General features: G+C 41.1%; 1 protein-coding gene across 1 annotated transcript in view; it reads right to left on the bottom strand.

The window, feature by feature from the left end:
• The window catches only part of immp2l (inner mitochondrial membrane peptidase subunit 2), a 253,688-nt gene extending 227,643 nt beyond the window's left edge, over positions 1–26,045 (bottom strand). Inside the window, exon 1 of the mRNA XM_049575278.1 lies at positions 26,004–26,045. The gene's annotated coding sequence lies outside the window, so the exon portion shown is untranslated. The remainder of the gene's footprint in view (positions 1–26,003) is intronic.
• Between the last annotated feature and the right edge of the window lie 711 nt (positions 26,046–26,756).

The raw sequence follows: 26,756 nt of genomic DNA, 5'->3' as shown, positions 1-26,756 counted from the left end.
TCATTTCTTAATTCGTCAATCCACACAAAGCAGCTGGCTGTTGAAATGTGACTTCTGCATATCTTTCTTATTACACACAACACACATGCACTTATCATGGAGGGATAGCACAGGATTGGCCATATTATGGCACCCCAGGAGCAGTTTAGGGGCTCAGCGCTTTACTTAGGGGCACATCAGCAGTGCCCAGGGGGCAAACTGGCACTTCTCCATCTGCCACCCGATGATCCATACTTGGTCCGTACAGAGAACTTGAACCAGCAACCCTTCAGTTCCCAAGGCAAGTCCCTATGACTGAGCTACTGGCACCGCAGTAGCCTCAAATATGGCCTATGCGAAAGACAAACTGTAATGACTGAATGTGAAGTATGCCTTGGGAAAGATGCTGTTTTCTTGAGTTTAAAGTGGTGACACAGAGATGACGGTGTGGTGACTGGTGACGAGGTTACCTACTTCTGTGTAAACAACAATTTTTTGGTCACTGACTTGCACAAATTCCATTTCTGAACTGAGGGTGGGCCTCGAGAGATTTATAATTTAAGAACTGCTCGAATGTGCAACTGCTGACACCCCAAACAAGGTAAGTAAACATATCTGGAAAAATTCTGTAGCTTTTATAATCAATCTACTTGTGCTTGCACAGATCAAGGCCCTTTATCTCCTTTAATTTTGCAAAGTAGCGCTCCTATGCTTCCTCGATCAGCTTCTCTCAGTAGGGAATGTTTTTGTTTTCTGTCTCTGTTGAAGAAGCATGTCCTAAAGTATGGCTGTTACTACCGAGAATGTAATGTGCCATGTGGTCATTGTCTGTTCCCTGTAAGATCATCATGCATGGCTGTCCTATGAGAAGGACAAATCTCTAAAAAGTCAACTCATGGTGTCAGATCCAGCTGATCCAGGAGGGTTTCTCTATACATCAAGGAGCACTTCACCCTTTAGTACATCACAAACACCCAACATAAACACATCTGGAGGTACATACATGGTTTTCACTGGACAGGAAGTGGATGAAAAACTGCAAACTGAAGTCACTAAAGCTGTCAGACAAATGTAGTGCAGTAAAAAGTACAATATTTACTTCTGAGAAAGCAGCATGGGAAATACTCAAGTAAAGTACAAGTACCTTGAATATGTACTACAAGTACAGTATTACATACATGAGTCTAACACATGTAAAGTCAGAGCTTAATCACAACATGAGCCTGATTGACTACGACATGCAGGAACTGAGGTGTCACAAAAAGGAGTCCTCTTCCTGTCAGCTCCCACCGCAGGTTCGGTGATTGGACACTGGGAACACATCACACTGAGCCTGTTCTCCCCAGACAGAGTTTTTCATCCACTTTGCTTTTCACGGCGCGCTCCAGGAAGCCCAGACAGGCGTGAAATGACTGACCAGCCGGCAGCAGCAGCGGCAGCAGCCATGCACCGCTGCCTTCAGCAAACAGCTAACAGCCTCGTCTGGACGTCCAGTGTCCTCACTCTGGAGATCTGCTACAGCTATTACCTCCACATCACAAGACTTCAAATGAAACATCATCAAAAGCACGATGTACTCCCTCAACGCTTCCCCCGTCTGCAGTCGGAAAGGCGTCCATCACTGCAGCCGTGAAGCGTTTGAAGAGGGGAAAAATAGAAGCTAATCTGTATTTCACTTCCATGTAATGTGATGTCTCTACACAACGTGACTGACAATTACTGAACAGATCTAACGGAGTACAACAAAACATGCCAATATCAATATGAAAGACAAAGTTCAATCTCAACTGTTTTGCACTAGGGCATTTCTTTGGGGGCCAATGCAAAGAAGCACACATTTATTGTATTTACGTGAAGTTTGTGGTTTCCTTACCTGATTTCTTAAACTAAACAAACCCAGTAACCCGGGTTACACAATCAGAAAGAGACAGCAAATAGATCTCTTAGACCAGTAAAGACAAATCTGGTTTTGAGGCCGAAGAAAACAAGCAAATGGTATCACCTCACTTTTAAGGCTGCATTTAATGTTGTACAGTGTGACACTTTTCAGGTACTTTCACCAACAAGTCTGTAAAGACAGTCTTGTACAACCTATTAAAGGTGCTGCATTACATCTGAAGATAGGTGACTGTTGGTCAGTTGGTAGCGTAGTGGATAGTGCTGGCGCCCCATGTACAGTAGACTCACAAGTCAGTCTTTAGACGCTTTGCTTAACTAAAGACTGATGACTTTCTCCCTGATATTGTGTTTAGATGGGCAGATACAATTTCAGAGTTTAAAAAAACTCCCTACGTTGCAGAACCAATAGTAAATCTGCAGGGCGGTCCTTCGGTGGCTCGCTGAACTCTTGTGCTTGTAAACATAGTCCCACTAGAAACACGTGTAGTGGTACAAAATGGCTCAGCCGCGCTCGCAGAAAACGGCGTCAAAGTTAGTGGATATTTTTGTCGCGTTTGCGGCGACACATTCTCACCAACTAAAAGAAACAAACATAATCTTTTACAAGGCCATGACTCATCCGTCCGGCCGGACTATAACGTTAGAGGGAATCGCGTTGTTGTTTACAAATACTTCGGGTAGAAAACCAGCAGAGCTTTTAGCTATATATATATATATATATATATATATATATATATATATCACATTTTTCACATCACTGTATCACCGTTTAGACTAATCCGATGTTTGTAAAGTCTATAAACACAATGTTTGAACAAACATTACTATTTCTGTGGGCACTTTTAGCTGGGCTAACCGTTAGCTGTTAGCCCTGTTAGCCGTTAGCGGTGTCTGTAATAGGTAATAACTCATTAAACAGTCCGTGAAAAAAATATCTTTTCCAGCGGATATCTTAGTTACAACATGATTGAGCTAGCAAAGCAGTTTTGTGTTGCTATGTGTGGTATTTAAATCACGATGTCTAGAAAGCATCAGCTGACAAGGACAGCTAACAGCAGCAGCAAAGCTAACATCAGGACGTCATCTGTTAAAAGCCTCCCGTTGTCGGATACGACATGAAACTACTCCAGTTAGCTCAATAATGTTGTAACTAAGACATCCGCTGGAAAAAATATTTTCTTCACGGATGAGCACACGTTTGATAAAACGGAGTTAAATCTCTCGGCATCCATTTTCAAGCTCTCTGTGTGTTTGTTTCCTTGCAGACGAGAAAAGGGGAGCGCACATTTCCGAGAAGGCGTGTCCTTTTCAAAAATGCAAGAGGCGCTGCTTTGTTGCCGGCCGTTTTCGCCAGTGTGTTAAACACACTTTAGAAAGGAGTGTCCCCAGACTATCAGAAGGCAGAGATCTCTGATTGTCTGGTGGCGAGACTACATGTACAGAGGCGATGCCATGCTGCAGCGGTGGCAGGTTCGACTCTGGCTTGCATGTAAATTGCTGCATGTAAACCCCCACTATCTCTCTCACCCCATTTCAGTCTGTCCTGTCCATTACAGGCAAAAATAGGCAAAAATCCCAAAAAAATAATCTTTGAAAAAGTATGTTGATCTACAGGTTAGTTCTGGTGCTCTTCAGTTTACTGCACTGAGTGTCCGCCCTGAGACTGGGAGGTTATGGGTTTGATCCCCGGCCGGGTCATACCAAAGACTACAAAAATGTCCCATTGCCTCAGCATCAAGGGTTGGAATTGGGGGGTTAGATCACCACATGATTCCTGAGCGCGGCACCGCTGCTGCTCACCGCTGCTGATCACCGCTCCCTCAGAGGATGGGTCAAATGCAGAGAACAAATTTCAATCAGTGGGACTTTAACTTTTAACTTTAGGGAGCACTTCATCCCGGCACATTATGAAAAATTGCGCACTTTTTAATTACATGCAGCGCAGTGGCTTTGTTTCTATGACAACAGTATCTTGACACTAACGTTAAAATGACCACCACCCTCATAAAAATATCAGCACATCACTGTTATCTGCTGGTAAAATGAACTATCACAATCGTCCAACATGCTTTTTGCACAATGAATGAATATCACATACATTGAACAGTATTGTATTTCATGTCTCTATCTGCTGGTGGGCCGTCACGATAAGAGTATGCCTGCGTAATATGATGTCAATTCCACTACAGAAGAGACTTGATGATCACTGACATTGGTAGGAAAAAAAACAGATATCGATATCAGTATCAGTTATCAGTCAAATTAGTTGTTACATATCTGCATATCGGATATCGTAAAACAGTATCGTGCATCCATAATTGTCATTGCCAATGAATGATCCCACGCTAACATTTCCTCTCGACATCATCCAAGTCTGTCTTTAGTTATTGTTTTGATTGAGACATGGCATAAATTACAAACTAATCACAGTAGAAATTTTTGTTTTGTCTTTTTATTCACTTTATATTGTCAGTTTAAACACTTACAAAATGTTTTAAACTGCCTGTGTAAAGAGTTAGACATACCACTGGCCACTAATAATATTTCTTTGTCTATTTATTGTTTAATTTATTGACATCATGTTGATTATAACTGTTTGAATCTACCGCAGATTTGTGAAATGTTCTGCTGTTTGGCAAATGTTTCTTATTCTGACAATCAATAATAGTTTGTTTTATTCAACTTACACTCAGGAGTAAAAATCAGTCTTTGTACTTGAAAGAAATATTGATTTGCCTTTTTTAATGTAATTATCATCAGTATCAACTAATATGAGAATTGTTATCGCGATAACATTTTTAGCTCTATCGCTCAGCCCCATTGACCATGGTGTAAGCGGGATAATACCTGACGCGGTGTCCATTGTCAGGAACGCTTCACGCCTCCACGTCAGCCATGAACTTCTGATAATAGACACCTCATCGGGCATTATCTCTTACTTATTCCAGTAAGGTTAGCCCCTGTGCCCTTGAGCAAGGCACAAAACCTGCAGCTGTTCAAGGGGAACCTGTCGATGGCTGTGCCACCAAGCACATACCAATGTCTAAAATGTAAACACTGGTTGTAGACATAACAGATAAACATGCACATGTGCAGTGAACACACACACACATACATTGACACACACACAGTGTTCCAGCCTCCTCAGACAAAGGAGTGTGTCTCTGGCCTCACTATACGTTACGTCCTATTAAACACAGTGATCTGGCTCCGCCGGGCTTTGTAAAACATCAGTTACCCACCATGTGCTGGAGGGAGGAAACTCCAGCGCCGGAGCAGAAAATCTATTCTAGCATAACAATCCATCCTGACATGAACATATTGCCATTACACTTCCATACAGCCCGCCGCATAATTCCCCCTCACAGAGAACAAGTGTATCATCAGAGGAAGCTCGATGTGGAGCTTCAAGGTTTCCGCTCAGTTTTACAGTCGAGTCGTTTCTGCGCCGACACCTCGGAGCCCCGCAGCGCTCACACACTAAAAACGACCTTGTTTCCTGTCGGCACATTCAAACGATGTGGCTGACACAGCAGGTCCCACATCAAAGTCACTGTGAAATGAAAAATGACTTTCTCACCCTGTTAGCTTAAATGTCCACACCATAACACGCTGCTTTTAACAGGAAGACGCCCCCAAACTACATCCTGCTTCTTGGGTTTTAATTAAAAATCCATCTTATCAATAATACAGGGCCATCACAGAGTTTTACTGCTGTCAGGTGGAAACTTGTATCTCCACAGCGTCAACTTTTGGGAGCCACAGTGAGACAGTTTACAGCAGCTTGAGGACAGAGTCACAACTAACAATTATTTCCATTCTCATTAGTAGAAATTGTGTCTTAAAGCCAGAAAAAAGATATCCAAATTAGGATTATGTGACAAAAGCAGGTAAGTCCGAATAATTCTACAAGTTGGATCCAACAGATGTTTGCCATTTGTGCTTTTTCTAATCAGCCAATCGAGTTATTGACACATCAGTTTGGTAGAATTTTCTCATCGTACACGAAACAGACTGGTGTAATGCACACCTGGCAGACAGGTACGCAGGAAAATGAAATGATGCAACAGAAAGTAGTCACTTCCTGCACACTGTCTGCTCTGAGTTTAATATAAGGTGTGACCCTCTTTGTCTGAAATGCTGTAGTTTCGATAAACAAAAGCTTTTCTGGTGGGATCACCCAACACTTGCATGTTTTAACTTCTCTTCATCTATTGAATATAAACTGTATTAAAGCAGCTGTTCTGTTTTTTGAATGAGCTTCTAGGCCTCGAGCCTCTTTCTGGGTCTTTCCCGTGGCAGCGGTTGACTGACTGAGAGGCAACACTGTAAAGAGGCGAGCTGTCAGCTACTGTGGTGTGATACTGACTGACAATGTCAGACTGTACATCCCACCAACTCTGACACAGGGCATACAAGGCCCATCCAACATGTTCTCATCCCAACTCATCAAATACCACTGCTTTCTCAGCAGTGGACCCACACGTCAAAATATGACACACTAGGTGCCCTCCTGTGTCAGCTGTGGACGTTCAGGGACATCAGTTTACGCTTGTTGCATGTGCTGTGTGTGTGTCTTTTCAAAATGCACTTCTGTTTTAATGGGAAATGTGCAGATTCTGCATGCATTAAGTCTTTTTCAAAATAAACTTACGATGAAGGTAACACACTTCGTTTATGGGTTTATTTCCCAAGTCTGTGGTTATGTTTAGAAAAAAATAATCATGTTTTGGCTTAAAATAAATTTGGTTGTTACTGACTTAATGTAACTTCACATGTGGTATGTCACTTGCATAGCATGCTACACATACTGGAACACGACACTGTTACAAAATAACTCCACTGATTTTTTCTTTAGCACGGCAACCGAACATTGCCTTTATTAAATGGGTTAGTTAGTTTTAGGAAAGAGGAGTAGGACTGATTAGAGTTAGGCCTCATTTACACCGCAAGCAATGCATTCGCAAAGCGGTCCACAAGTGTAGCGGCAGCACACGTGTATTCACACCAAAACCGAACAGACGCATCGCACAGCAGCCGCTGCTGTCCCGTCAAAATACAAATCACACCTGAACAGTTGGTGGCGGTAGTGCACCATGTTTGCAAATCTCCAATAAACCCCAAAGAAGAAGAAGTAAGTTTGGACCCAAAGCCTTGGGTGGACAGGTTCACGTGCCAGTGATTATTCCAAGGCTTGGAGAATTAATATTTAGCACTACAAACGAGTAAGTAGTCTTTGTCTGCTTTGTATTACTACTAAACACAAGTTTGCGTGTGTTGTGACATCTTTCGGCCACCGTAGATGTCGATTTCTTGTTGAATACAGCAACCATTTGCTTGTGACTCACGCAATTGGTGTGTCTTCTATTTTCGAGCTTGCTCGCGAAAGCAACACGACTCGAGCAGCACGTAGAACGGATGCGGTGTGAATGCTCTAACCTGTTAACATACTTGCCGAAATGAAAACGCGAGTAAACAGCGACCGGTCGCGAGCGCTACACGAACGCATCACTTGCGGTGTAAATGAGGCCTTTGGGTAAGGATGTCAGGGTACACCAGAGTAAGGCGGGCCATTCCTTCGCTTTTCTTGGAAAGACTTTCTCGACCTTTATACTGCTAGCAGTGTTACAAACAGCTGCCACCCGACACCCAGTGCCTCTGTGCCCTCCTGTCTCATGCAGAAGTCCACTGACAAAGCAGCAGTATTTGATAAGTTGGGTTGCTGCCGTCTTCATCAAAAATTGCCGGGGCTTGGTGCGTATCATACTGCTGCGAAGGGTGCCTCAATGCATCAGTGTCTGACGCCAAGATCACTGATAAAACAGCGTTGTTTGACAAGTTGGGAGTGAGAACAGGCTGGCCCATCACACTGCTCAGTTTGTATTCCACTCAAAATGTTGGCATTACTAATGCTGCAGTGCTAAAGCACTGATTCCCACAACACGTTACTTCTTTTTCATGTTATTTCAACACCTGCTGAGCCATCAGAAGCTTGTGCACTCTCCATGCTATGTTTGTCCAGCTATATATAAAGGGGGTGGGGGCCAGCGGTGGCCATGGGAATGGCCTGTTGCAAAAAGTGCACAACTTCCGATCACAGACTTCCTCAAAATTTTGAGGAAATATTGGTTATAAGCCAAAAGACAGCTGATTAACTATGCTAACTTGTAAAACGTGGAAAAACGTCAATGCATGTGCAGCAATTGCAAATTCATACTTGTTGCTCTTCTTGCTCTGGTATGTCTTTTTTCGCTCTACGCTGCTATAATCTGCTGGAACAAATCAATCAATCATCCATCTATCAGCGTGAGTATTAGGACAACATCATACCCGGTTCAGGTCCATCCACGTTCCTTTGTTCCCTGCCATTTCCCTCATCATTCTGTCATCTCTCTCCCCACTTTTCCCGTCATCTCTCAAAAGAAGGCATGACGATGCTAAAAAAGAGAAACATCCTGCACAGCTGCATCATCATCAGTCTCGACTATGCTTGTTGCCCTTTTTGTTTGAAACATTCTGTTGCCATTTTTCATGGATCTTGCAGTTTTTTTCAAACTCTGGCACAGAAAAATAATGCCTCCAATTTTAACTTCACTCTCTCTCTGATTGGTTCTGCTGTTTTCTACAACCGTCAATGAGATTAGTGAGCATCAAAAAATGAAGTAAGAGGGTACTGAGCACGTCATAATTTGCCATGTAGGGCCATTGACCAAGCTTCGATATTTAACGAGTTGGGATGAGAAGGTGTTGCGCAAACATAATGTCTCAAGAAGTGGCAAAAAAATGATGAGGTCTAGACGGCAAACCTGAAGGAAAGAATGAAAAGAATGAGAGTTAATAGAGGGCCTGTGTGTTCAGTGGTCTGCCCGTGCATCTTCATGCAGGTTGTGGTACTACAGTCTCTGAATCAGCTGCCTGGCCCTCTGTGGCTTTGTTTATGACGTGGTGACAACTGCACTCCAGCACATTAAAGTGAGCTCCGCTGGGGGAACAGTCTTTATCAAGTCTGCAGAAAAGGCATTAATATTGTCGACATAGTGACAAACGAGTTAATGCAGCACATCTCTCTCTCTGCATTGGTATTCTCATGCCGGCGCTCAATATGCAGAAGCAGCTCTGTAACAAGCTGTGGCAATAGACTAGACAGGTTATCATAAACAAACACTTATTGGGGGTTATTAGACTGCGACAGCCGCAGAAATAAGAGCTCCTGCTTTTATATCAGCATCATAAAAGAGGAGAGTGAAGTGAAAGAGCAGCGCTCCGTGTCGGCTCGGATGAGGAGGCCTCTTTATGTCTAAAAGCAGCTCCTCAAGAGATCTGTCAGGAGTTCAACAAACCCAATTCCACTAACCATTTCCAATTTATTCAGATGAGCCAGATACAGAAGGTATAAATATCAAATTCAGTGAGCAGAGAGCCCCGGAGCAGACCTCAGGTCAGCAAATCAGCCACTATCAAGCGGAGACATTGTGGTGTGCTTTTGCTCCGATTGCTAGAATTGAATTTCTGGGTCTCTGGGCTGGAGTCCATCTCAGCCGGTGACTAATGTTGGCGTTCCAAAGCTTTTCCAGACCGATAAATCCACAGGGGAGGATGCAGCAAGGCAGCGGGGACGCTGATTACAGCCGGCCGCTGCGAGATTTCCCCCAAACCAGCTCCACTTCTGCCTCGGCAGCAGTTCTGGACTTTGCAGGGGAAGCAGACGGGGAGCCGAATAAAAGCCCTGACCCACAAAGAAGTTTGATGGAGAGTTAAGAGAGTGAGAGCTGTGGCACAGGGGAAGAGGAGGGTGAGGAAGAAGGCAACTGACACTGCTCTGGTCAAGTTACTGTTTGACTAATTAGTTATGATTATGGTATATTTCATTTGAATGCAGCTGAGAGTGGTTTAAGGAGGTCAGTGTGAGAGGGGGGCTGTTTTATAACGGTGGAAAAACCTCGCTGTCTGGGTACGTCTGTTTGTCTGTTTCATGTATTTCCTGTCAGATTTGTATGCTCTGCGTATATTAACAATAATGTCAGCTTGTTGATTTGACAACAAAGAAGTAATCTGATGTTCCTGAGGCGAGGACAGTAGCTCTGCTGATTACATCTGTAATATCTGACATATAACGAACCCCTCCCTCTGGTTCCAGGTTAATCTACATCTGCATCATTTCCCTGAAGCTGCAGAGACTCTTATGATGCGTTCAGGTGATGCAGGATAGTTGGTTGAGGAGATTGCCACGTTTACGAGTAGCATGCATTGCAGAGTTGATAGTGTGAGAGTTTAGTAGTGTAAAGCAATGAGGATTAGAGATTGCAACCAGCTGAAACTTCTCCCGGTTAGAATTCCTTCAGTGTTCATTCACCGGGAGCCAAATTATCCACAGAGGTCTCTTCCTCTCCAAAACAAACAGGTCAGATGATTTAAACCGGTAAATAAAGCAGTTTCACTTTACAAATAAGTGTTTTCCTGAAAAAGCGAAAATGCAAAAATGCCAATAACCCTATCTAGAGCCAGGGTTTGGTTCATCCATTCCGGGCTACTGTAGAAACACAGTGGTGCAACAACGCAATCTCCGTGGACCACTCCCTATGTAGATATCAATGCCTCATTTTAAGGTAACAAAAAACATACAAAACCCAAAACCAGTGAAGTTGGCACGTTGTGTAAATCGTAAATAAAAACAGAATACAATGATTTGCAAATCCTTTTCAACCTATATTCAATTGAATACACTGCAAAGACAAGTTACTTAACGTTCGAACAGGTAAACTTTGTAATTTTTTGCAAATATTAGCTCATTTGGAATTTGATGCCTGCAACATGTTTCAAAAAAGCTGGCACAAGTGGCAAAAAAGACTGAGAAAGTTGAGGAATGCTCATCAAACACTTATTTGGAACATCCCACAGGTGAACGGGCTAATTGGGAACAGGTGGGTGCCATGATTGGGTATAAAAGCAGCTTCCCTGAAATGCTCAGTCATTCACAAACAAGGATGGGGCGAGGGTCACCCCTTAGTGAACAAATGCGTGAGCTGATTGTCGAACAGTTTAAGAACAACATTCCTCAACGAGCTATTGCAAGAAATTTAGGGATTTCATCATCTACGGTCCGTAATATCGTCAAAAGGTTCAGAGAATCTGGAGAAATCACTGCACGTAAGCGACAAGGCCGAAAACCAACATTGAATGCCCGTGACCTTCGATCCCTCAGGCGGTACTGCATCAAAGACATCAGTGTGTAAAGGACATCACGACATGTGCTAATTAACTATTCAGAAATACAGTGTCAGTATCTACTTTTCGTCTCTACATCTGAAAGTGCAAGTTAAAAATATACAATGCAAAGCGAAAGCCATTTATCAACAGCACCCAGAAAGCGCCAGCTCATCTAAGATGGACTGATGCAAAGTGGAAAAGTGTTCTGTGGTCTGACGAGTCCACATTTCAAATTGTTTTTGGAAACTGTGGACGTCCTGTCCTCAGATCAAAGAGGAAAAGAACCATCCGGACTGTTATAGGCGCAAAGTTCAAAAGCCAGCATCTGTGATGGTATGGGGGTGTATTAGTGCCCAAGGCATGGGCAACTTACACATATGTGAAGGCACCATTAATGCTGAAAGGTACATAGAGGTTTTGGAGCAACATATGTTGCCATCCAAGCAACGTCTTTTTCATGGACGCCCCTGCTTATTTCAGCAAGACAATGCCAAGCCACATTCTGCACGTGTTACAACAGCATGGCTCCATAGTAAAGAGTGCGGGTACTAGACTGGCCTGCCTGTAGTCCAGACCTGTCTCCCATTGAAAATGTGTGGCGCATTATGAAGCGTAAAATACGACAACGGAGACCCCGGACTGTTGAACAACTTAAGCTGTACATCAAGCAAGAATGGGAAAGAGTTCCACCTGAAAAGCTTCAAAAATTGGTCTCCTCAGTTCCCAAACGTTTACTGAGTGTCGTTAAAAGGAAAGGCGATGTAACACAGTGGTAAAAAGGCCCCTGTGCCAACTTTTTTGCAATGTGTTGCTGCCTTTAAATTCTAAGTTAATGATTATTTGCAAAAAAAAAATAAAGTTTCTCAGTTTGAACATTAAACATCTTGTCTTTGCAGTGTATTCAATTGAATATGAGTTGAAAAGGATTTGCAAATCATTGTATTCTGTTTTTATCTACGATTTACATAACGTGCCAACTTCACTGGTTTTGGGTTTTGTATTTTCAGGTGATTATACACTAAAGAAAAACACACGGTAATATTCTCTATGGTTGGGGTGACCTCTAACTTAATTGCTGGAGTATGCGCCCCATACAGGCTGAGTCCTCTGCAGTGGCTCGAGTTCAAATCTGGCCTATGGCCCTTTGCTGTGTGTCATCTCTCTCCATTTTCCTGTCTCTCTCCAGCTGCACTACATACAAGGCAAAAAGTCCTAAAAACAATCTTTAAAATAAAAATGAAACATTCTCCATATATGCAGTATGCCCTGCTCCCTGCCAATAACAAGTCATCAGACAGCCGACAGACTTCTCTCATCTATAAGAAGTTGTTTCTGAAATATATGGAAACCGTGCTTTACCAGGAAAACTCAATACAACTCAAGGCAAGATTGTATTGATCATGTGTCAAAATTCTGACTTAAAAATTCAAAACTGTACATAAAATAATCACGATTGACAATCAAAAATTCAAAATCATGATAATTGCTTTTTAATAATCTAAAAGTAATGAATTAAACATAAATTTCATCTCAGTATTTATTTTTATTTTTCCTGACTTTTTCCATCTTGTTTCTTCTCTGTTCCCAGTGATAATGGGCTTACGTAGAAAGAACACAATGAAAGGACAAATGCCAAATATCTCCCCACATGTCAGAAGCTGGAAACCAGCGAAAGAAATGAGCAGAGAGTCATCTCACGGTGGAAGTGTCCTTTAAAGTCGGGGACAGACGAGAAGCTGCGTTCGTGCTGTGGAGGATGTAAAAGGCCACAGCTCCAGGATGTTCGGTAAATGTCACAGTCTGACCGGCACCCAAAGTTCACCTCCACCTTCTTCAATAAGTACGAGGTGGCCACTGAGGTGGACCTTCCCTCTTCATATCACTAAGACTTTTCCCGCAGATTACCCATAATTACCAGTAGGACAGTCCTCTGCAGAGCTTTCATCCAGATAAAAGTCGGCAGATCTTATTTGTCTCTCAGCTTTCAGATGGAAAGGCTCACCAGCATCACACAGACCAGAACTGACTTCCAAGATAAACAAGTCAACTCTGTGCTCTTTGTGTTTCTCTGCCCGCCAAACAACTGAGGCTCTAATTACAGAATCCCATTATCAATATGAAAGAGACGGGGTTTTTCCATTAGAGGGCCCAGAGGCGGCAGCAGATTGATTTTTCCTGATGAGCGCTTCATTAAGGACGAGAGGCGTCTGCAGATGGAGATCTGACGGCTCAGTTGCCGGGCTCGAACGCAGAGCACTGAATTAGAAATGGTACCGAGGAACACCCTCACACAGAGTCCCATGGAGACTGCAGTGTTCTTTGTATCACATTGTTGTGCCGTACAAGGATTTATAACAAAGGCCTACACTTTATCCATAAACTTTTGGGCCTACATGTAACAATCAAAGCCTGAGACCACATGTTGGCGCCCAAAAGAACAAAGGAATCAGTCAACCCCCTTTCTCTGTGTGAATCAGCTGATTCAACCCCAACACAGCACCCCGGCTGACCAGCAGAGGTCCCTTGAAATACACAGCTCCCATTGGGTGAAATCCGCCACGGCCAACCCCGCACCGGTGATGTCACGCCGGGGTATATCATCACAGAGCGTACCTGAGGGAAACGCTTCTGGCTGTGATCCTCATAGCTAATAGAAGTACCCGCAACTGTTCCTAAAGCTTAGCAACTCATCCCACGTGGCGAATGCTTTAGAAAGAGTTATTACTGTGTACAGTTAGACGCGTTTTAGGCCTACGGCTTTCCCTCGCTGGTCGAGCTGATCTCCTCTCCTCTCCCTCACTCTGTGCGCCGAGGAACACAGAATAGCCTGGTACGAGACCACGGATTGACCCTCTCACCCGGATGCCCGCGGATGCGAAGTTTGGTAGATAACAAGGACTGCCTGCTTCAAGAAGAAGGACAAGGACCCCCTTCTCTGGACCCCCAGAGACTTGCCCCCTCGCCAAGGACCCGTTAGCCGCTGTGAGCCGCTAACCACTTCACCTCTGCCGTAACAAAGGACGCGCGAGGAACGACCGACACATCACTCCACCTTCTGCAACAGTAAGAGGCTTTAGCTCTGGGCAGATAGTAGTTAGTGTGTGTTTTCTTTTTAAGTTTGTAAGGGCTTGTTGATACGGACCGCCGCGTCCGATTTTGGCTGCATTGATATTGTAAAAATATTGCCTGTGTTGCTGCTGTCTGTTATTCTCCTCTCACCTCTGAGTGCTTCCCTTTTTCTCTTCCTCTCTTCCACTAACCTACACTTGGAGCCGAGCAATTCGAACTTCCCTCTCTACCGGCTCCCCTCCTTTTTCTGAGTCGTGTGCTTTCTTGGCGAGCCGCCATTGCGTGACGTAGCTTGCAGCGTCACAGCCGCCATCTTGCTACGCTCACACGCCTTTCTCTCTCACACACCCACTCGCTCAGACAGACATACACATACACACACACACACACGCACACATCCTCGCTCACTCACCCACTTTCTCCCACACACACACACACACACACACACCCTTCTTGATGCTTGCTGGTTGATTCGGTAATGTTTTATAGTTGATAGGGTTTATAGAGCAATGTTGATGTTGGTTGTAAATTAATGTCATCAGTGTGAATAAACCCTGTTATACTGCAAAGAGAGGTTGCTTTGGTTTTTCATTGTATACTGTGATGAAGCTGGTTGACAAAGTCAGTGCCTGAGCTCCACTCCTTCCTGTTCATCTTATAGTTGCTGATATCTCCCTAGAATTAGCTTCCTAAGTGAACACTCTTGAGACTGAATTTACGTCTGATCATTGGTCCGGTTTTCCCGGTGGTGCCCCGCTGTAAGCTAATTTGATTATTATGCTTATGTAACAATTAATTAATTATTAATTAATTAATCAAATATTTTAATAATCCATAATTAATATTAATAATTATGAATTATTGCCAATGATCATATTTAGCTCCTCCTCTTCCCAACAACATGATACAATGGTTTAGGAACAAACAACATACTGATGATTAAGCTATTCTTAGACCCTTACAAGTGTTGCTAAAAATGTAAAATTTGACCTCAGGATGGTGTCAACCTAAAGAAATTTAAAGGGTTCATCCTCTGGAGAGCATGACTGTGCTCTGTAAATGTGACGGCAACATGCTGGTTTAATTATAAGATATCTTGTGTACAGATACTTTGTCCTGAAGATGGTGCTAGAGGTCAGGGAGTATGCAAAAACTGTAAAGGGTTCACCCTATGGGGAGCATGAATGCGCTCATTCAATGTCATGTTAACACTAACTTCTGTCTTTGTCTTACTTTGAAGAGGTGGAGTGCTAAACTAAACTAAAATCTGTGAGCAGATCACTGTCTCTGCTTGGCGTTCCTACTTAGAAACTCAGTTTGGAAAAATCTCATTCACATACAGCCCCAGACAACTCTGGTGTTAATCAGGTTTTGGGAGTAAGGCTGAGCGATATGGACAAAAAAATCATATCTCTGTATTTTCAGGCTGAATCACGATACAAAATATACATCTCGTTATTTTCTACGAAATGGGCTACATGTACAGTTGCAAGTCAAAGACACATTTGAGATGTCACAAGCACTTTTAGAAAAACAGAAACAAAAGCCACCTTTCGTGGTGGTATGATATGCTGTCAGACAGCGTCAGTTTATAATATGGACAAACTTTTAGCAGTGTTATGATATACAGCGGGTAGATCAGGCGGCACCTGTCGTGGCAGTATGGCACACCCCAGGCAGTGGTCGAATTGTTAATTTTTAACAAGGGGGATGCAATGTAGCTTTGATTTTTTTGCGTGCACACATAATCAAATATGACACCACAGATGTGCAAAATTAATCAAGATAAAGAAAAATGGCATGACCTATACCTGCTGCCTTTAAAAAACACAAATAATGCAGTAGGGCTGTACCCAAATATTCGGATATTCGTTTCTATGGGTAGGTATTCGTTATGAAAATTTGGTATTTCATATTCGCTTATTTTTTACATATTTTTTTGGTGCTAAATGTAGTCTTTTTGTTGTTCGTGAATGTAGGCTATCAATACAAATCAAAACTTTGAAATTGCATTGTTAAAAATGTGAAAATATAGTATAGCCTACCTGGCTGTGGATCAATGCCAAGTTTTACCACTTTATCTCTACTCCCTCTAACTTGTAGATGTTTTTTCGTTATCTTTTGAATTTAATATGAATTATGGAACCGTTTTTGTCAACGTTTGTTTCCCCCGTTTTGTACAATAAATTATTGTTTAAAGTTTCAACAAGTTTCTTTTGGAGTGCGTGACACAAGTGTGTTTTGAAAACGACCGCGGACTGTCACCTGCTCAACGCATCAGTACCTTCGGATGCCATGACAGTAATAGCCAATAATGTCAAAATATCATTTACAGACCGATTTAACAGACGATCACTGCTGCCCGACCCGCAGGTCCATTTGCGGGTCCGGCGGGTTACGGGTCGACCCACACATCACTACTCAGCTCAGTCTATAAGGCTGTACACACAACAGTAAGGCTATAGACATTATATTCTATTCAGGCCGGCAGAACCAGCAGCTCATCGGCTCCACAGTGCACGGCACTGCTGATTAACCATTTTATTGCAGCACAGAGTGTCTGCCAGCAACCAATTACTTGCAGAGGCTTCCTACACCTTGTTTCAACGGTTCCAATTTAATCAGAAGACAAATTAAACAGGATGACTAGCCAATGTGAAAATCAAAAGAAAGCATAGAATACTGAAGGAGACTGTTGTGCCATTGCATTTTTTTGTGGTTTGAGAGCAAAGATCCGGTCGCCGCTGTGCAAAACTCCGCAATACAATTAGGTCCGAAAAACCCTCTCCTGTGAAGACCCTGCATGATCACCCATGCTGACCTCTGGTCCACTGTCTCCTCCCTGACCCTGCTCTTTCTATTGTTGCAATAAAGATTAAACAAATGTGTGCAAAGCAATAGTGAGCACAAGTTCTTATTAAGGAGGAGTGGATTTTTTTCTAGCATGAAAATAGCTAGCAAGCGATTTAACATAGGTAACAATAACATAGTGTTCTTATTAACTAGCTTAACTTGATATATTGGCATCTATTAATTAGTCATCAATTAGCTAACCTTATCTAGATGCAACAGCATTACTCAACTAACCCGGGTTGTTTGGAAGAAACTGTGCAAGGTTTTTTGCTTCTTGCTGGCTGGTTTGCTGAACATAGTTAACACAGAGTGCGGGGGACGGAGGGCACAGATACGGGAAGTGTGGGGGACATGTCCCCTGTGTCCCCCCTTCAAATTACGTCCGTGGTAATGAGCTCTGATGCGGTTCGGCAAAACCAGTTGGAATGCTGACGTGCTTCAATGAAGCAGTCCCAGAAAACAAGCCATGTAACTTTGGTTCCTACAGCTCACTTGTTCCAACAATGGATATCGTTTATTACTTGTGCTTGTGCCCACTCAGTCCTTTAAAATGTGTCGCTCTTTGGTTCCAGAGACCAAAATAAAAAGAATGAGGCTTGGGACGGCGTTGTGGAGATAGCTGGTTGGTCTGGTGAGTTTTAAAGTGTGTAATGCTACTAATAGAGGAGAGAATTGCAGGCTAATGTTGTTTAATTATGACCTTTTTAGGTGTTATATTTCTGTTTTCTGTTTTCATTGAACAAACATAACTTTCTTTTCTTTTTTTTTTTAAAGATATTTTTTGGGCCATTTTTAGCCTTTAATTGATAGGACAGACAAGTGTGAAAGGGGGAGCGAGAGAGGGAGTGACATGCAGTAAGGGGCCACAGGCTTGTAAGTCACCGATGCCCCCAAACAGAACTGTCTGTAGGCCAACTATGAGCTTTTTGACTGGACAACAGCAAGCAGCAACTACGCTGCTTTCAAGCCAGTAGTCCGCTTTGTGGCTCCTTTAAATCGACAAGCACGATCAAACGTTCGAATGATTCACGTGATGAGCAACTAGAGCGACCAAAGCTGCCACAGATATTTTTGACAGTCGTGCTGCTTGGGCGTCTGCGAGAGACTTTGCCTCTTCGGAAGCTTCTGGTTTGAATGCACAGTTAGGCTTATAGGGTGGGTGGGAGCAGTTGTAACATTTTTTTCTAAACATGACCATATGCTTTTGTTGACATCCCAGTATTCACAGCATTTTTGTCCCAGACCATCAGCAACCTAGCAGCTAACATGCAGACATAAATGTCCACAGACAAAGCAGTGATATGTGTGACAACTTGAGGACGTGTTGTCAGTTGGTCCGTAGGAGGTTTTTGGGAATGTCCATGCCCAGGGTGGCGTCTTACTTGGTTTGGCTGTAATCTTTTGATGCCTTTTTACAACTACATACCACTATTTTTTCACTATTTTAACTTGTACTCACACGTATTAGGTATGCAGGCGCAGGGACTGTGATGTGCCATGTAGATGTTTGTGCTCATTTTCATTCTCCAGAACACTGCAAAATGTACTGTCCTATGTTTAGGAATATACTTTGCACCTTTGTTGAAAAGTAAGCTGTATTAGCCATGTGACCACTTTACAACAATATCAAACATGTCAAGCGTGACTGTGGAACCTGCCATCTTTTAAACTTCTTTCAGTTGCTTTCCACCGGTATAAAAGGCAAAGACACAAACACCTACAGATTTTTTGTTTGTAATTTACAACAGGAAACTTGTCCTGATGGTGGAGCTAAAAGAAAAGGTCACTGAATACATCTGGATTAATCTTCTAGGGACCACGAACACCCACAACAGGTTTCATGCTAATAAAGTTGGTAATCTTCCAGAGTTTGAGCTCTGAACCAAGGTGTTGGACGGACGAACCACCTGATCCTTCTCCCCGCCACTAATGGGGCCACAAACAGGCCTCTCAATGAGTGACATTTAGTCTGACTTTGCACAAGGTGCTTATATGAAATAAGTCATTCGCTGGATAATCTCTTTAACCTTATCAGCGAATATTTATTCATTCTCCAGACCGCCGAGCCTCGCCGTGCAATGCCGGCCATGACCGTGCTCGCTCAGCCAGAACTAAGGTGATTATTGGACGGGTGTCAGTGTTGACTGTAAGCCGGGAGGATCCAGGCCCACTGCCGGGGACACAAATGGGATTTGTCTCTCATGCAGAACATCAGACGTGGCTTTTTAGGCCACGGCAGCAGGGGAAGCATTACAGAAATCCCTGCTTCTGCTCACCTTGGAGACCTAATGGGCAGTTTGGGCCACCAGTGATGCAGTCATTAGCTCAGGCAGCCACTCAGGGACACAAATAGAGGCTGAAAGACACTTGACAGCACAAAAATCAAAGAGAAATAACCAGGCTGAGCCACCACTGGGCATCGCTCTCCCATGACTGGTTCAGGATGTTGTTACACAGCAGGCACCAGATGTCAAAATGTAATTGTCACCAGACGTGACGGCAAAATCACAGCTGATTGCACAAAAAAAAATTACTCTGAAGGAAGCAACAAACGACACGTCCCTCTGAGTATCTGTGATAAAACTGGGGCTTGTTGTTCTTCTCACAAGAGGTTCAGATCTAAACTTTTTCTTCCAGATCACTGCCTCTTCCTCCCTGCTGGGACTATTTAGCAGCCAAACATAGCAGAGCAGCATGATGCTTCACCACCATAACACACAGCAGCTCAGTTTAACACCAGATAACACATAACAGCACAGGGCTACTCGCTGGCTCGAGTCCAGGTTTTATCTTTGACTCAGATATTGTGGATATTTGCAAACAAAAATGGCAGCAAGCTAGAAAATAGTCCCAACTTGGGAAACAGGTTAAAAGTCTTTTATCATGAAGCCAGAACATTTTTCACACAGGACAGGTGGTAAAACAAGTCTTTGAAGATTTTGGAAATACGCTCAGAACAGCAGTGAATGTTGTTAAATGACCCTGTGGACAAAATCTGCTCAGTTTATATACAAATAATTATAAGTTATTCACAGACAAGGACATTTAAAGTTAGTGATAGTTTTGTGACTCTGACTCCCTCTCATCAGTCACCAGCAGGCCAGCACTACTGGACCAGACGTCACAGGTTTACAGAAACACTAGCAACATGTCGAAAAAGTCAAGCATCTGGAGTAGTTTAAGAATTTGCGAAAATGCACCAAAAAGTGCCAAATATGCCAAAGAAAACCAGCATATAAATGTTACAAATGTTAGAAAATACTAAAGAGGCCCCTTCAAATTTTCATTTCCATCTTATTTTGTCTGACCAATAGTTCAAAACCCAAAGTTATTCAGTTATAAATCAAAGAAAAGCACCAAACCTTCACATTTGAGAACCTGCAACCATCAAATGCGTCTTTACCTAAAAAATGATTTATCTGTTTTCAAAATGCAAATTTTCTGTTGATTGACTCATCGATGAATCGTTTCTTCTCCACTGTTAAGTGCTAATAATAGCTGTCAGACAGGCGAAATAAAAGGCTAAATAAAGTAAAGTAAAATGTGCTGTGTTTCCCTCCCTAATGTGGCAGAGTGGAAATTTACAAAAGCTTAAATAGAGATACTTGAGTTAAGCACCAGGGTCCCAAAACTCCACAGAAGCACTCTAGACTGAAATACTTTCAGTTGGAAGAAAATTTGCAGAAATGACTCCCAAAAAGTCGAGTGCCAGATGCAGCAAATAAAACTGGTATATCACAAATCTACAAAGAGCTTAGCAAATCAATTGAAAACTGTCAGTAACAGCTCAGCTGCCTTAAAAAAGTGATTTTTTTTCTAGCTATTATGGCTAATATGCATGTGATCAGCACGCTAATTTAGTGGCTAATTGTCACATTATTTGAGGTTGTGATTAATGTCCTCATCTGTCACCGACTAGGGGAGAGCAATATGGCTCTAAAATGATATCCCGATGTTTCAGGGAATTTTTGCGATAACGATATTCTTGACCATATGACAAATTAGTAAAATTTATTATAAATTTAAGAAAATAGAATCGCAACAAAATAAGTGATATAGTTTTACAGTTGGTCTTTAAATATTCAGTAAAAACAAAAAACAAATCTCTTATTTCTTAGTTTGTGAACAACAGATTCAGATTCTGTAATTCTGCCTCTCCTCGTGAGGAACACATTTGCCTCAAGAACCCATAACTTCCGCTTATATAGATTTTCCACCATTTTGAATTTTTTGAAAAACACTTCAAATGGATCTCTTCCTAGGAAGTTTGAGCGATCTGCATGAAACTGGGTGAACATAATCTAGGGACCAATATCTAAAGTTCCCTCTTGGCAAAAGTTGGAAAACTTACTAAAACTGAGCTTCTATAAGGCAATGAATATTGCGGAGGGCGTGGCTCATCACATAAAGGTGTATAACATCTCAAGGGTTTCACCCATCACCACGCAACTTTGTAGGCATATGACCACACATAATCTGAGGGGACCCTCCATTATTGACCCCATCAAACAAAATGGGGGCGCTAGAGAGCTCATTTCTTATCTAGGCCTAACCGCCATATGGATTTTTACTAAACTTGGTAGATATGTAGAACAGGACGCCTCAAGGTGACTGGAGAAATTTAACTCTAATTGGCAACTGGGTGGCGCTATAACAACAGAAAAATGCTTAAAATGGCTAAAATGCGACCGATCGCTGTGGCTCCCCCTGTGGACCAATGTTTTTTGTTTTTTTTCTAATGTTTGGTATGACTAAGTCATGGTATGGTATGCTGTACATAATCACGGAAACTGTCAGTGTGTCATTCTGTCAGTCAGTCATTCTGTCTGTCCCACGTTTTTCTACTCACTGACGTGGTCAATCTATGTGAAACTGCACATAGGCATTGAGGATTGGCATAGGTAGAAGGTGACAAAGCTACCAATGGGTATGGACTAGTATTAATAGTTCAACAAAATAAAATCTACCACAAATTACACATTTAATAAGTTTCCAAATACAAAAAAATGTCCCCTGGGATCTCAATATATAAATCAGCAGCTGATTCCCTTCTCTGGACCACCTGGACCTTTATGCAACTGAAAATGAGCGTAGTTATCTGCAGTTATTTTTATTTATTTAACCTTTATTTAACAAGCAAAACCTCTTGAAATGAAATCTCTTTTTCAAGAGTGTCCTGGCCGAAACACGCAGCAACATAAGTTATAGACAGACAACACAGAACAAAATATAGAATAAACATGTACAGCTTTAAAACAGGCAATATAAAACACAAAATACTACAAAAAGTATGTTAATATATACTAGAAATGAACCATCAAAATGCAAAAACGGCAACTACACATGACCACAAAGACCACCGTGACATTGGCATATAGAATATTGTGTACACACATCCTGCGAGAGTGCTTTGAAACTTCAAAAGCGAACCAAACAGTTCGACTTTCAGTCCTTCTGCAGAATATTACACATAAGAAGCTGCACACATAAATGCTTACTTGCCAAACTCTGTACATATCCGTGGTACAGCCAATAGAAACATGTTTTGTGAATGAAGAGCAGCCATTATTAATTATTTGCTTAATGCACACACATAAATATGCTGGAGGTAGGCCAAGAATAGCTTCGTAAAGAACAACATGCCAATGAAAGAGTCTAAGAAATTGTAAAGAGAGCCAGCCAGCCCGATGCACACAGGATACAGTGATGAGTTAGGGGCTTTAAGTTGGTGATAAATCTCAATGCACCATGGTACACAGAGTCCAGAGCATGCAAACACTGGGTAGGTGCAATCATATATCACACATCCCTGTAATCAAGCACAGTTAAGACTGTGGCAGAGACCAGTATTTTTTTTGGCTATATATTTAAAGGACATCACGTCTCTCTATGTACAAACCCATCATTTTGATGGGAGGAAACAGAAGAACCTGGAGGAAACATATACAATAAGAACTCAGCTGACCCACAGGTTCAAACCCAGAACCTTTCTGCAGTGAGGCAGAAGTGATGACCACTGCACCACCATGCCGCCCTCTATAGTGATAAACAGCCATTTTCAAACATGGAATACATCACACTGCTGAAGTCACCTAACTGTTAAAATGACGTTTGCGACTTTTACATTGTTTCTTACAGCTGTATTAATACATGACAGGACATCTACTGAACGAGACAGTATCTCGCACCTGATGTGTGAGAGTTAAAATGTAAAATACATACTGCTCTCTCACGGGCTGCATTAGTGATCTGAGAGGGAAACTGTGAAAGCCTAATTCATGACCATCATGAGCCTGAGTAACACACATACTCATATTTTATTCTCTGTAACCTTGGGTGTTTTGAAAGGCGCCTTTTAAATAAAATGTTTTATTATTATTTTTATAACTTCAACCTTGCCAATCTCCTCATCCCGTACATTTTCTCATCAGTTTCTTAATTTATAAGACCTTTACAGGCAGCTTTACAAATTCAGACAAGATGGAAATTTTGTCTCTTGTTTAATTCCTTTTCACACACCTGCTGCATTTAAAGTGTTTTGCTGATTATTTATTTATTCATACATCAATCAAAGATGAACAATGAAGCAGGGACTTTCTTTTGTCCCACAGGTCCTCATTAACTTAAGACTTATGTTGAATGTGTTACAGAAATATCACTGAGTCCGACCTAAGAGGACTGATTATGTAAAAGTGACCGAGACGAAATATATATAGTCTCATATCTCGATAACAATATATCTTCATATTGCCTGGACCTGCTCTGGTGTCATCATATAAACATAAAGAGGTGCATGTCTGAAAGAGGCGTAGTTTAAACAGGACAATACCCAGGCTCTTAGCATGGGTTTTAAAAATTAAAATAAATAAACAACAGCAGGTTTAAGACTATCTACTGACTGTTTTAGTGCACTTCTTTTGCACTTTTCTTTTTGTCACGTATCCTTGTTTGTTTTCATGTTTGTATGATAAAAGCAATAACGTCAGTCAGTTTCAGGAGTCCACGAGAAAGACATTATCTGATGCTCCCAAGAAGGAGGACGGCAGCTCTGCTGATTACATCTGTAATATCTGACACTTAATCAAGTCTGCTGCTCAAACTGTCCCTCAGCTACATGACAGCATATTAACATTATCCACTATGGTGGGAATCATGTTCCATGTATTATATGATAATATGAAAAGCAATATGAAATTACAGATAAAATTATTAATATTGTAACTTAATAAAAGTTCCAAATTATCTTTATGATTAATCGATTAATTGTGTCGTCTGTGTAAAAGGTCAGAAAATAGTAAAAATGACCCTTAAAATTTCCAAGGTTCAAAAAATAAAGTTATTCAGTTTATGATAAAATAAAACAGAGAAAAGCAACAAATCTTCACATTTAAGAACCTGGAACCATCAAATACATTTTTGCTTCAAATTGATTGATCTATTATCAAAATGTGAATTTCTTTTTGACTGACTGACAGATTGAGCAATCGTTTTAGCTCCACTGTGAAGTGGTAATAATGGCTGTCAGATAGGCTTGATAAAGTAAATTAAAATTAACTATGTTTCCCTCCCTAATGTGGCAGAGTGGAAGTTTAAAGAAGTATAAAATGGAGATTCTTGAGTAAAGACTGAATTACTTTAAGTCAGGAAGAAGTACGCAGATCCTGTGCTTTAATAAAAGCAGTATTACCATATTGCAGAAGTACAGTAGTAAAGTAAAAGTCCTGCATTCAAAAACTCACTTAAGTAGAAATGCGAAAGTATTTAAAGTACACGTAAAGTATTAAGAATAAAAGTATTCATTTTGCAGAATGGTCTGTGTCAGAAAAAAATATTGTATTAAGATAAAAAACGACTGGTCAGCTCTTTTTTTTTTACAACTAACTACAGTGTTTAATCTCATTTAGTTTAATTTTTTTAAATTTTATACACTTTATTATTCCCCAAGGGGGAAATTCAATCTCTAACTCAGTGCAGCACTCCCAGAGTCCTTCAATATATTACATTATTGCATTAAGATTATTGATGCATCGTGTTCATCACTTTAATGCTGGAGCTGGTAAAGGTTAAGTTAATTTACTATAAGCACTGTTAGGTGGCTTAATCCTGTAATTATACACCTTCATTTATTGGTTTATTTATTTTCCTGATTAATATAAGTCTGTCTGAGTCACTGGCATCATTTAAGTCTCTCCTAGAAACATACTGATATTGGAAAGCATATCCTGACTTTATCTGAGCTGTCTATTTTATTGCTTATCTTACTGATTTTCTTTCACATTTATTAAATCAATTTTAGTTTTAAACTTTCTTATTTTATCTTTTACTTTCATTTCAACCGTGTTTTGAAAGGTGCTATAAAGTGTATTATTATTATTATTATTACTTTTATCTGCAAAGAAACTAATGTTGTCAAATAAATGCGGTGCAGTAGAAAGTACAATATTTCCCTCTGAGATGTGGTGGAGGAGAAGAAAAAGTAGCATAACTATAAATACTCTATAGTCTATAAATGTAAAATACAAGAATCTCAAAAATGTACTGAAGTACTTGAGTAAACGTACTCAGTTACTTTTCATCACTGCTGTCAGTCATTCATTCATCGATTCACAGCAGCAGCAACAAACTTTCCTCACAGACAGAACAGACTCCAACCAGTCACAGAAACACTCTGACATCTCCTCACTTCCACCTTAACAACATTTATCATCAGACGATCTGTTTTCCACCTTTAACCTGCGTGAACCCGCAGCTGTCAGTCACTGTGCTCCTGCACGCTGACCTGTCAGTGCTAGCAGCTAGCAGCAGCAGCAGCAGCAGCAGCAGCGGCTAACAACGGGTTAACTTTTAAAACAAATGTCGGTGACGGAACAAGATGTCGGTGACAGCGGAGCAGTGAAACATGCAGGACAGAGGCTGGAAGAGTCTTTAATGCCTTTAAAATCACGTCTTTACCTGAGAAACTAAAGCTAAAGCTACAGATGCTAACAGACACCTACCAGAAACGTGATGTTCCACTTCCTGTTGTTATCATACGTCACGTGTCGCCCCCGGGTCCTAAACTCTGCCCGGTTGTGTCTGAATACCGTTTGCCTGTCTCACTTATTCTGAACAATGACTATTATAATAAATAAATTAAAATAAAAAAAATTAAAACAAAATAATTTTTAACTGAACACTGTTTCTTAAAAAAAATATAACGTGACACAACGTAAAATTAAAGTAATGAAAAATAATGACATAAAATAAAATATTAGGAGTAAAAATAAAATAAATAAAATAATGTTAAAAAGTACATTTAATTATAAACTAAAATAAATTTAAATTAAAACAAAATAATTTTCTGAACAGTGACTTTTTAAAAAATAAAAATAAAAAACATAACATAACAAAACAAAATAAAAAATAGAATAAAATATAAAAATGATTAATAAGGATTAAAATAATAAACTGAAATAAATTAAAGCAATATTTTTTTTTTAAAGAATGTACACCAAATACAGTAATACCATTTTTGAGAAGCAATTTTCAATATTTTTTTGTAATTTTAGTATTGCACATTGCCTGGTCAATATTTTGCATATTCTTGCACAAAACGTTGCGGTTCTTTAATTTAAATTTTACTTTAAGACTAGTCTGACTATTTCATTACTTTTTTATATTATTTTTTAAAGATTATTTTTTGGGCATTTTTGCAGGCTGGAGTAGAGCCTGGGCTGCTGCAGCAAGGAAGAAGACTTTGTACATGGTGC

Source organism: Epinephelus fuscoguttatus, linkage group LG4 (genome assembly GCF_011397635.1).
Source record: "Epinephelus fuscoguttatus linkage group LG4, E.fuscoguttatus.final_Chr_v1".
Lineage (NCBI taxonomy): Eukaryota > Metazoa > Chordata > Actinopteri > Perciformes > Serranidae > Epinephelus > Epinephelus fuscoguttatus.
Note: the sequence above shows the minus strand (reverse complement) of the source record. Positions and strands in the feature narration are given on the sequence as shown.